The sequence below is a fragment of the Ammospiza nelsoni genome, chromosome 4, assembly GCF_027579445.1.
Source record: "Ammospiza nelsoni isolate bAmmNel1 chromosome 4, bAmmNel1.pri, whole genome shotgun sequence".
In the NCBI taxonomy this organism is placed as follows: domain Eukaryota; kingdom Metazoa; phylum Chordata; class Aves; order Passeriformes; family Passerellidae; genus Ammospiza; species Ammospiza nelsoni.
In genome coordinates, this window is record NC_080636.1 from 8871079 (window position 1) to 8881311 (window position 10233).

General features: G+C 36.9%; 1 pseudogene; it reads right to left on the minus strand.

Annotated features, from left to right (window-relative positions):
* Positions 1-5650: 5650 nt before the first annotated feature.
* Positions 5651-7477, minus strand: LOC132072787 (putative RNA polymerase II subunit B1 CTD phosphatase RPAP2; annotated as a pseudogene).
* Positions 7478-10233: the final 2756 nt, after the last annotated feature.

Here is a 10233-nt window from a genome sequence, read left to right on the forward strand (position 1 = left end):
ACTCACTTTGTTGTCTGCTGTTATTAATTGATGTACCTCTGAAATTGCAGATGTGACCCCAGAGCTGCATCCAAGTAAGCAAAGGATGCAAAACCCTAGCATTTTCTGCTGCTTTGAAAATCTGCAAACAAATGTCATTAACTATTACCTCCAAATCATGAAAAGAAATTAGTCTGCTAGGATAATATTCTTTCATAAAAGTAATTTCCACAGTTTTGTAAAATATCCTTAAAAAGCATACAAATGGGCCTTCAGAAACATACCCACCTAATTCATACCTCTAATTATAGCCAAATTTATTTTGAAAGATCTTTAAAAATTTGTTAAAATTAAGTTGGTTTTCACTTTGGAGATAGAGTGTTCTCAAAATTTTTACTTATATATTTTGCTCACCAATCTAACATGAACACAAATCTGCTTCTTTTTTGCAATATATTTATATACTCATTTCTCATTCAATTCAGGGTTCCTCACAGTGTTACTAAGTATTACTTTATAATTTCCATGTTCACTAACACTGGCAATTGAGCTGTTGAGATGATTTTTGCTTATCCTAGGGAAAAACAAAAAAAAAAAAAAAAAAAAGAAAAGAAAAGAAAAGAAAAGGAATCAGTCAGTGCCTTTGACTCTTCTAGTAATGCTGCAGGAAGAATTCCAGCCCAGCGTTTGCCCTCTTCCTCTTTCTTATCCCCTGTTATTTTGTGTCATAAGGCATCATTACAGAGTGATGTTTGCTTCTGTACAAGTCAGCAGAAAAGAAATTGCATAGCCCACTTTGTCTTCTTTACTTTGCATTAACTGTGTCAGTTTTGATTTGTTATTTTTCAGAATGTTTCAAGCACTGCCAACTTGAAATATTTTATCCTTATAGAATAAAAGGGTTTTTTTAAGTTGGAAAGGCATACTGAAATTTTTCTATTACTTCTGCACAAGCAAAAAAACCAGATTAATATTGCAATATTTATATTTATTGAGAATGTTTTACACAAAATACTGTGAAAAAATGTCTTTTCTTTGAGGTTTTTCATAAGCCTATATTTAGCTTTTCTTGTTATTAATAGATCAGTTGAAGATCAGTTTGTTTACAAATAAACATTGGACTTTAGTGACATGGAATGTTAGCTGACAGAAATGCATATAATAAATAAAAAAACTCTTAAAATGTATTATACAGATATATGACATTTTATTTCAGTAATGTTAATAAAACTATCTGTGATAAATTTCTTTGTAATAGCTTGTGTAGGTTTTTGGTTTTTTTAAATGATCTGTGCTTCAAATAGTCTTGGTAACGCAATGTTGTATAAAGTTTCTTGTCATAAAGATGTACTACCTGAATGCACCTCAATACACTTTTTCAAGGTTTTATTCTTTCTACATTGAAAATCATCACTCAGAGAAACTCTTCTATGCATTTTGGAGCTGCTAAATGGTGTGAAAAATTTTGGTGAGAGAAGCATCTTTCAGCAGCAGATAGAAGTGATTGAAACTCCTGATTATATCTGCAAGTTGATCTAGATGTCTGCTTGTTCTTTGATTTTGGGGCACCATAACAGTATTTGGATAAGTTGTTCAATAAACTTGCTCAGTGAATTTTACTCAGTTTTTCTGACAATCCCGTCTTTTGATATAAATAGGAATGGTCCCTCTATAACTGCGTAGGGCTTTTCAGTCTTGCAATTTGGTGCCTTACATCAAAAGAAATTCAATCACTTTATTATTCATAGCAGAAGTTGAATGGAAAATTTTATTTCTTGATGTCAGTTCACTCATTTCATGCTTGAAGTACTCTATACTTTTATCTTTGAAATGAAGGTGGCAGACTTGGAGGAAACAACACAAGCTGAGTGGTTTTAAACTCACTAGTTAAGACTTGTTTATGCATATACTTAAAATTGTTAGTTCTTTCCTAATGCGGTACAAGAGAAGTCCATCTGGAATGTAAATCAGATATAAGTGCTGTTACAAGGTTTACTTTGTGTTTCCAGACAGATGGACAGGCTTACACAATCACTTTTCACCAACTGCTTCTGATAAGCTCATTTTGAGACTGCCTGTTCATTCAAATGAACAATTTTGTAAGATAATAAGTTTGAACTGAGACTTAGTGTTTCCTGCATAAAGCCATTGACCCATGGGTGAACAGAGAACAAACAAGATCCTCTGTGTATTAGAAAGGGAGTAGCAAGTGTAATTGTAACAATGCTTTTCTTACCTTTGTAATGATTAACCTAGTAAGCAAGAATCACTGCCAAAGGGATACAATAATTTGTGTCAAATTGCCAGGAAAAAGTGAAATGCATTAGAAATAAAAGAAAAATCGGTTGGATCTTACAGAAGTTAATCATTTTAATGATAGTGATACTCCACTGTGCATTCTGTAACTGCCTGTAAAAAAGACAAAGTCTGTCTGAAAATCAATGCCTACCGCCCAGCAGAGATACAGAATAGATACTGCTGTTACTTGCTTTATTCCTTCACCTTTTGGGATTTGAAAGAAATAGTCAAGGAACCTTAGAGGATTGTAGATAAAATGCTGAAAATGCTGGCCTCACTGATCACTTGGCCACTAGCCACCAATCCAAATAAAAACAGCTGAAACCAAGGCAAGCCCAGACTAACCCTAATAGCCTGCACTGTCAGGTCACTAAAATGAGAGAGGTCTCCTTTTCAGTTACAGCTAAGTTGTCCATCCGCGGCTTTTTTTGTTTGTTTTAGCTTTGATTTCCTTTACAGAATCACAGCATATTGTTCAGAAGAAATTTCTTGAATTTGTTTGATCCAACATCCAGCCTGTAACAGAATTTTCGCCAAACATATGATCGTGTCATTATGACTTTGGCTAGCTGAGTCTTAAAAACTTCAAAGAATGATGATTCTACACTCCCTTGTGTCATGTGCTGTGCTACCACCCCAGTAAAAATGCATCTTTTCCTTCGAGTTAACCTGAGCTCCCAAACTGTAACCTGTGGCTATTTCCCCTGGCTTAAAACCATGTCGTGCTTGTAATTTCTCCTCACACACCTGTAGCCTTTAACCTCATCTCCTTCTGGTTGATCCAGGCTCACAGGCTCAGTCTCTAGTTCTAAGTGATGGTTTGAAAGCCCCATATATGACCAGAGATGCCCTTCACATTTATTTCTTCCCTTTTTTGTGGCTCCTTTTGTGGCCCTGGCAAATGTTTTTCTCACGTATATTGTGGTCACTGTTTCAAGCAGCTCTAGAACTCAACACTTTGAATGAGACCCAAGTGTCAGCGAGGAGTTTCTTCCCTCAGAGGCTCTCTAGCATAACTTGAAGTTATGACACCCAGAACTGTAGTCTTGGTATTTTTCTCCAGGACATCTGCCCAGTCTGTCATATTGCCCATCAGTTTGGAGATTTTAGGCAAAGTAAATAAACAAAATATTATTTTTTAAGTGCCTTAATAATTATAAATACTCAAAATAGATCTTAGACTATACGTATTCCTATTCCTGATTTTCCAAATGGAATTTTACACTGAGACTTTGAATGTTTGTACTTAATTCCCCATTTCACTGTGGTGAATGGAGCATAACCTCACAATGGTTGTTCAGATCATTAAGAATCAAATTATACAAGCTGTAGGAGAGTACGTTTTAAAAATAAAAGCCAGTTTGCTTCACAAATATCAATTTTCTGCCATTCAAAAGCATTTCAATTTTTTTTCCTTTGAATAGGCTACTTAAACAGCATACCATTTCTGACCAGATTTAAGAAATTTTGCAATCTGAAAAATATGTAATCAACTGTAACCGTCCAAATCTTTTCACACTGAAAAAAATTAACTGGCTTTTTAAAAATAATGCATATTGAAAAATGATGAAGTAAAATTCAAATTATTTTTCAAATACATGCCCAAGTGTTATGTTAATTTTGCTGTATGATAAACAAAATATTTTCAGATATATGATCTTTTTTGTAATGCAAATAGAAAATTTTGATTTTGTGTAACCCCTGTTAAAATAGCTTTTCTTACCTTGCTGTTATAACAGTATAGTTGTCAAAATAAATTACATATCAAAGCCTTTCACTTCTGAGCATAGCTTTTTTTTTTTTTTTGCAGTCTACACAAAAGACAAAATGGAATAACATACTTTAATGAACTCTATCTTAAGTGAATGCCCTAGGCAAAATGCAATTTAAGTACAAAGAATAAAATGAAACTCTAATAGGTGTCACTAATCAAAAATGTACAAATGAATTCTGATTTCTGACAAGAGTTTTTACAAACAGCCTGTTGCCTCAGGAAGATAGCACTCCAACCAAAATTATTATAGATAATTTTAGTATCAGCAGCATGTGTATTTTATTTAGTATGTGTTTTCATTCTGAACTCTAGAGGCTCAGTTCAATAGTTCTGCTCTTGTACTTTCTATTTCCCCCTCTAGATTATGAGAGCAAAAAAAGGAAACCTTATTTGTAAGTAGACTTGCATGTGTTTATTACTTAAATTCAGCTACCCATTTGAAGAAAATCTTGGAATTACTCTCCATGTAAATTCCATGATCTCCAAAAATAGTCATGGATACAGCTATGTATTCATTCATTGCCTTCCCATTAGAATAGAGGTCTATTTTGAAGTGAGGTAATGGCCTTATGCTTTCATTCCTTTTCTTTCTCAATGAGTTCCTATAGAATCACAGAATGGTTCCAGTCATAAGGGACGTCTGGAGAGGTCCAATCAAGTTCAAACCTGCCACTCAAAGGAAGATCACCTAAACCAGACTGATAAAGACCAAGTTCAATTGAATTTTGAAAATCAGCACAGAGGGAGATCCCATATCTGCTCTGGGATACCAGTTCTAGTGTTCGACCATTCCTAGAGTGAAAAAGTTGTTCTCCATTTAAGCATGTTTCAATTTATATCCATTGTCTCTTGCCCTGGCACTGAAATAGTCTGGCTCTATATTTTTTACTCCCAGCCATCAGGGAGTTGATAGTCTGAAATACTCTCATGTTGCTTACCAGTGTAACAAAAATGGTATAAAATATAAGTAGCAAAATATAGACTTGAGAAAGCTATGTACTTATTATTTGATTATATTATTAATTTTTTGTTCCTGCAGATGTATTATGCCTCCTTTTAAAGAACATTAGAACATATTTTACTTCATCACTTCATTTTTTATATGTGGAAGAGCTCTTGTAATTTCTTATTGCTGTAGTGGACTGCTGTACATTACTGGAGAGCATTAAAAATGTAAATAACTAAAGTATGCTCAGTCATGAACAGGCAATAGATTAATTACTATTTTAGATTATGTGGAGCTGTGTTTGGATTTCGGTTACTAACTTTTACTTATTTTATATACATTCTAGACCTCAAAGATTTTTAAGGCATTTTCTTACTCATAATTCAGTAACTTAATTCTGTAAAAGTACTTACATAGCTCAGCTGTGGGTAAGACAAGAGATGCACTTATCTGACCTAAATGAACAGGCCTAAATGTCATGGACAGGTAGAAGAATTATAAAAGAAAGGCCTTACAAAATGTGCTTCACACATTTTCTGCTCCAGCTGATACAATGTGTAGTTACTGTATCTACTTACAAAATACTAAAAATTAAACCCATGGTTAACCTGCAGTTAACCAGCATGATTTTAAGACGCACAAAATAGCTTAAAGCTGACTGACCATTCAAGTTGTCAGTCCATTCTAAATATCCTTGTTAAACTTTCCAGATCTTCATTTTTGAAAAGCAGTTTTCCCAGTAATAGGGTCAGGAACTGTGTGTACATTGGGTTTGTCTGAGTATTCTTGAAAAGTGGAGTTGTTTGTGACAATACAGATGACAAAACAATAGCAATGAGAGTCCATTCAGGCATTTTGTGAATAGTATTTCTTTTTTTAACTGCAAAGTTTGGACAAGATTTTTTTGCTCTGTGTAAACATCACCTGAAGCAAACTGAAGAAGGCCCAAAACTGTGGATAATGCTTCTCTTAAGGTTTTCAAGGACGAATTGGTTTCCAATCTGCATTTGTGCATTTGAATCCACAAGTGGGAAGGTGATATCTTCCTGTTGATCCTCTTTGTCTTTGCTTGGATGTTCCCCTGCTTGCGCTTGTGTCGCTGCCTCTTCAGCCAAGATGCATCTTCCTTTATAGAACTCTTTTACTCTGAGTTTTAGGAACTCTGTTTCTTCTTTGAATTTTTCATAACTGGGCACAGGCTTAACTATTCCACCTGAGCCTATGAAAGGTGAAGAGTAGTTCAAACTGTTTTCAGACTCCCCTACAACAGCTGTGTTGAGATGATCAGCTGTATCTAAGCCATCCTTATCAAGTTCTTCAATCTCCTGGTTGACAGATGCTATGCACTCTGATGAGCACAAAGAAGTATAGTTTGGGCCATGGAGAAATTTTAGTTTCCTCAGTTCTCCATTCCATAAGTGTTTGCCTAAGCACTTCTAGCAAACTACCTCTGGAATTAACTGGATGCCTCAGTTCAGGGTTTTTATGTTCTGTTGAGTTAGATAGTGTTCTTTTAAGATGTTCTGCTTCTCTTTTGCTCATATCTAGAAAAACTCTCTGTGATCCATGAGTATTTTCAAAGATTTCTGAAGCATTTGATTTTCCAGGAGCAGTATTGTCAGAAGGTGCTGCAGTTACTTCATTATGAACAGAACAAGTATGTCTTTCTTCCTGAGTGTCTAATTTACAATGAGAGTTCAGTGGCTTCTACCACATCTGCATCTTCAGTTTTAGGGCTAGCATGGACTTTCTGAGCATGGTTCTTTTTGAGGATGCAATTTTCTTTGCAATTGCTGTGCAAAATTGGCTAAACTTGACTGACTTCCTAGTAGGACAGAAGAAATAAATCTTTGTTAGGTATCAGCACTGCTGTCATTGGCTGTGTGATGAGAACCATATTCACCTGGATCTGAAGATATCCTAGGATTTTCAATGTCAAATGCTTTAATTACTTCATCACACAGTTTCACCTCTTCTGCAGACTGTCCACTCCACCCCTCCTTCAGCCGCTCTGTGTCTTGTGGTTTTTCTTCTTCTCTCTTCCACACTGGACTTTTGGAAATTTGAGCTTCAAAATATTTAGATGCTCTAAAAAGTTGCTGCAAAAGCACTTTCTTTCAGTGACATAATAAATTCTGTTCATTTTTATTGAAATGCTGTACTTCTACTTTGGCATATTTTCCAATTTATTGTGACATGGAAGATAACCACAGAGTTTGATGATAGACCTCTCATCAACAACGTTTTTATAGTGGAGTAATACATTTTCCACAATTTAGAAGGAACTCTTCAGCAATGTCCTTTTCCAGGAGCTGCTCAACCACAGACAATGCTTTTTTCTCACATTCAATCTAGTTTCTCCATGCAGCCTCCAGAACTGCTTTCCTTTGAGCAGTATCTTCATTTTTCTGAGCAGCTCAAGGCTTATTTCCTGTGTGCTGCCAGTGGGGCTTGCCCATCCCAGCCACCACCATCGCCATCACCACTGCTCTGCCCAGCCCGTGGCTCTTCTCTTCTCCCAAGATTCTTTGCAGCAATTAATTTTACGTTCTTAACTAAGTCCTATAACCTTCAATTTCATCTGCAGCAGTTCTTTAAAGTTTAGAAATAATTAGCTCATGAAAAAAAAAATTTACTTTTCAAGCAGACAAAGTTAAAATACAACCTGACATTCCTGTTGGTCAGGGTGTTGGTAGCAGTCCAATTGAATGGTGGCTGCATGCACGAACGCGTAAGCGGCTCAAAGTCTGGCTAGCTAGAGGGGAAACGGCCGACGCCTCCGCTGCATCTGAGATCAGCCCCCCTTGGCGTCGTGGCCCCGGGCTGGGCCGAATCGCGGACTGGATTATATGCACTGGACGAGACGAGGAAAGGGAGCGACCACTTGCTGGGGGTTAACGTCGGTTTATTGAAGGATGGCAGGTACCAACAGAGGGAAGGCACCGACCAGCAAAATGACCTCGGGCAAGGGGAGAGGCGAGGTTTTAAAGGCAAGGGGCGGAGAAAGGAGGGAAACCCCGCTAGCAAATAGGAAAACATATAGGGAGATGCACAACATAACTGACATGCAAACATATCCAATAAACACAAGGTTAGAGAGGAGCCCCGGGACCTCAGCCAATTACATCCCCCAAAGAGAAGAAGGTTCTCGAAAGCTGGGAGGAGTGGGGGGTGATTGACTGAGCCCAGGGAGGAGGAAAAGCTTACTTATATGGTAAAATAAGGAAGGGGAAGTTACATAACTTGAGCGATTGACAACTGAAGGGGGCAGGGGTAACCACAGTAACATAACTGCAAGGAGAGCTGTGGCGGGAAAACTGAGGAGGGCAGAACCATTTTACACAAAATGGGGGGAGCAGATACATAAAATGGGGGAGGAATTAAATGAACTTAACAAACACACTACAACAGCTGCAGTTCTCCTGCAGTGACAGGTGTGGTTCTGTTGGAGCAGTGATCCTGTAGAAGGTGGTGGTTTTCCTCTGAAGGTCCAATGGTGGCGTAGAAATGTTGGGTCTTCCTCTGAGAATCCAGTGGGCAGAGGCTGCTGTGGTGTTCCAAATCTCTGATTATATCCAGGTAGGAATGCTTGGCTCCTCCCCCAGAACGGAGCACCTCCCAAGGGGGATGATGCAATTTTATCAGTCATGCATGAGACTCAATAGCAGAAGATATCTCCTGGATGGAAGATGGGTTAGAGATGAGATAAAGAAAATTGCCCCACCTAGTTTTAACAGATGTTGATGGACTATATCTGGTTACATCTTGCATTGCAATCTAAAACAGTTAAATATTACTTTTCTACATTGTAAGATATATAGTTCTTTTCTTCTAAGAGATAAGACTACTCAGGCTAAAACAGCTGTGGTGAAACACTGACAAACACCTGTTTGTGGATAAAAAAGATACAGTGTGTTCACCCTTGATTTTGTTGAATATTCTATTGCCTGTTACAATCTCTGCCATTTTATCTTCCATAGATAACACAGAAGAGTCAGTGATGATTCTACATTATTACTGTCATTGACAGTAATCTGTTTTAGTGTTTTCCTCTGTTTCATTTTACTGTCATAGGCCCATGACTGTTTTGAAAGGTGTTATCTCAACTTCCTAAGACAGTTACCACTGATATATTGATTACATGATGTGAATTTAATGATTTTATAATGAGCATTATTCATAAGATGTTATTACTGTTTTTATAGCCAGTTTCCTATATGCTTTAACATCTCTTTGTGTAATTGTCTAAAAGACATGCGTCGTTTCAGGATCCTTTTTTGTTCTCTAGCTGCTTCTGCATCTCTTAGGCCAGGTTAGCTCTCTGGCTAGTCCCTGCACTGGTTCTATGGCTTGACCCAATGCTGTCTCATAATTTTAAGTATTTTTCAGAGTTCCAAGAAAGATATCTGAGCTTCACTGAAATCCTTCTCCTAACTGTTAGTCTAGTGGTTTTTCTCAGTTATTATTACAGAAGCACTCCAGCAGTTTCCTGGGTTTGAAGCACCTCTGTCCTGAAGGAAACTTTGAAGGGATCCCGCTACTAGATGGTTTGATTAGTCTTTAACCCCAAGGCCTTTATTCATAACTGCTATTCTTAAGAGCCTTGTTTTAAAATGTGTTTAAGGAATTCCCTCCCAGTTGGAGCTGGGGCAGTGGCCAGGCCTTGGCTCTACCTGGATGGAAAATTTGCCAGTAAACCCAGATGTTTTCTGCATCAAAACTGGATTCAAGTCACTTTGATTTGGCCATTTGACCCTTTTTATATGACGGCTGAACCTATTTTTAGAGTGAGCTTGGGAATTATTATACAGAAATAATTATCCAAGCCCTCATTAAATTGAAGTTTGTCAGCTGCTTGCAGACTCTGGGATGATAGCACAGTATTTCAGAGATTCCTAATTACCTAATTTCACAGGTATTATTAATTATGTGTATTATCTGAGATATTCTTAATTGTTGTACCTGACTTATTCTGATTGCTGTCAGTTTCTTATTTGCTACATGTATTTTTTGCCTTGATGTTTCTTCATGCTCAGAACCAAAGACATGCATCCCATTTTTAAAAAAATGAAAAGAAGGGGAATTTAGTGCCTTAAGAACATCCAAATAATGTAATATGTACATTAGAAATTTAGACAAAAAATTTTCAGTAATGCAATATTTACGTTAGAAACTTTAAAAAATTATCATCAAATCTAAATCCCATTTGACTTTGCAACAGCAAAGCCTAATGGAT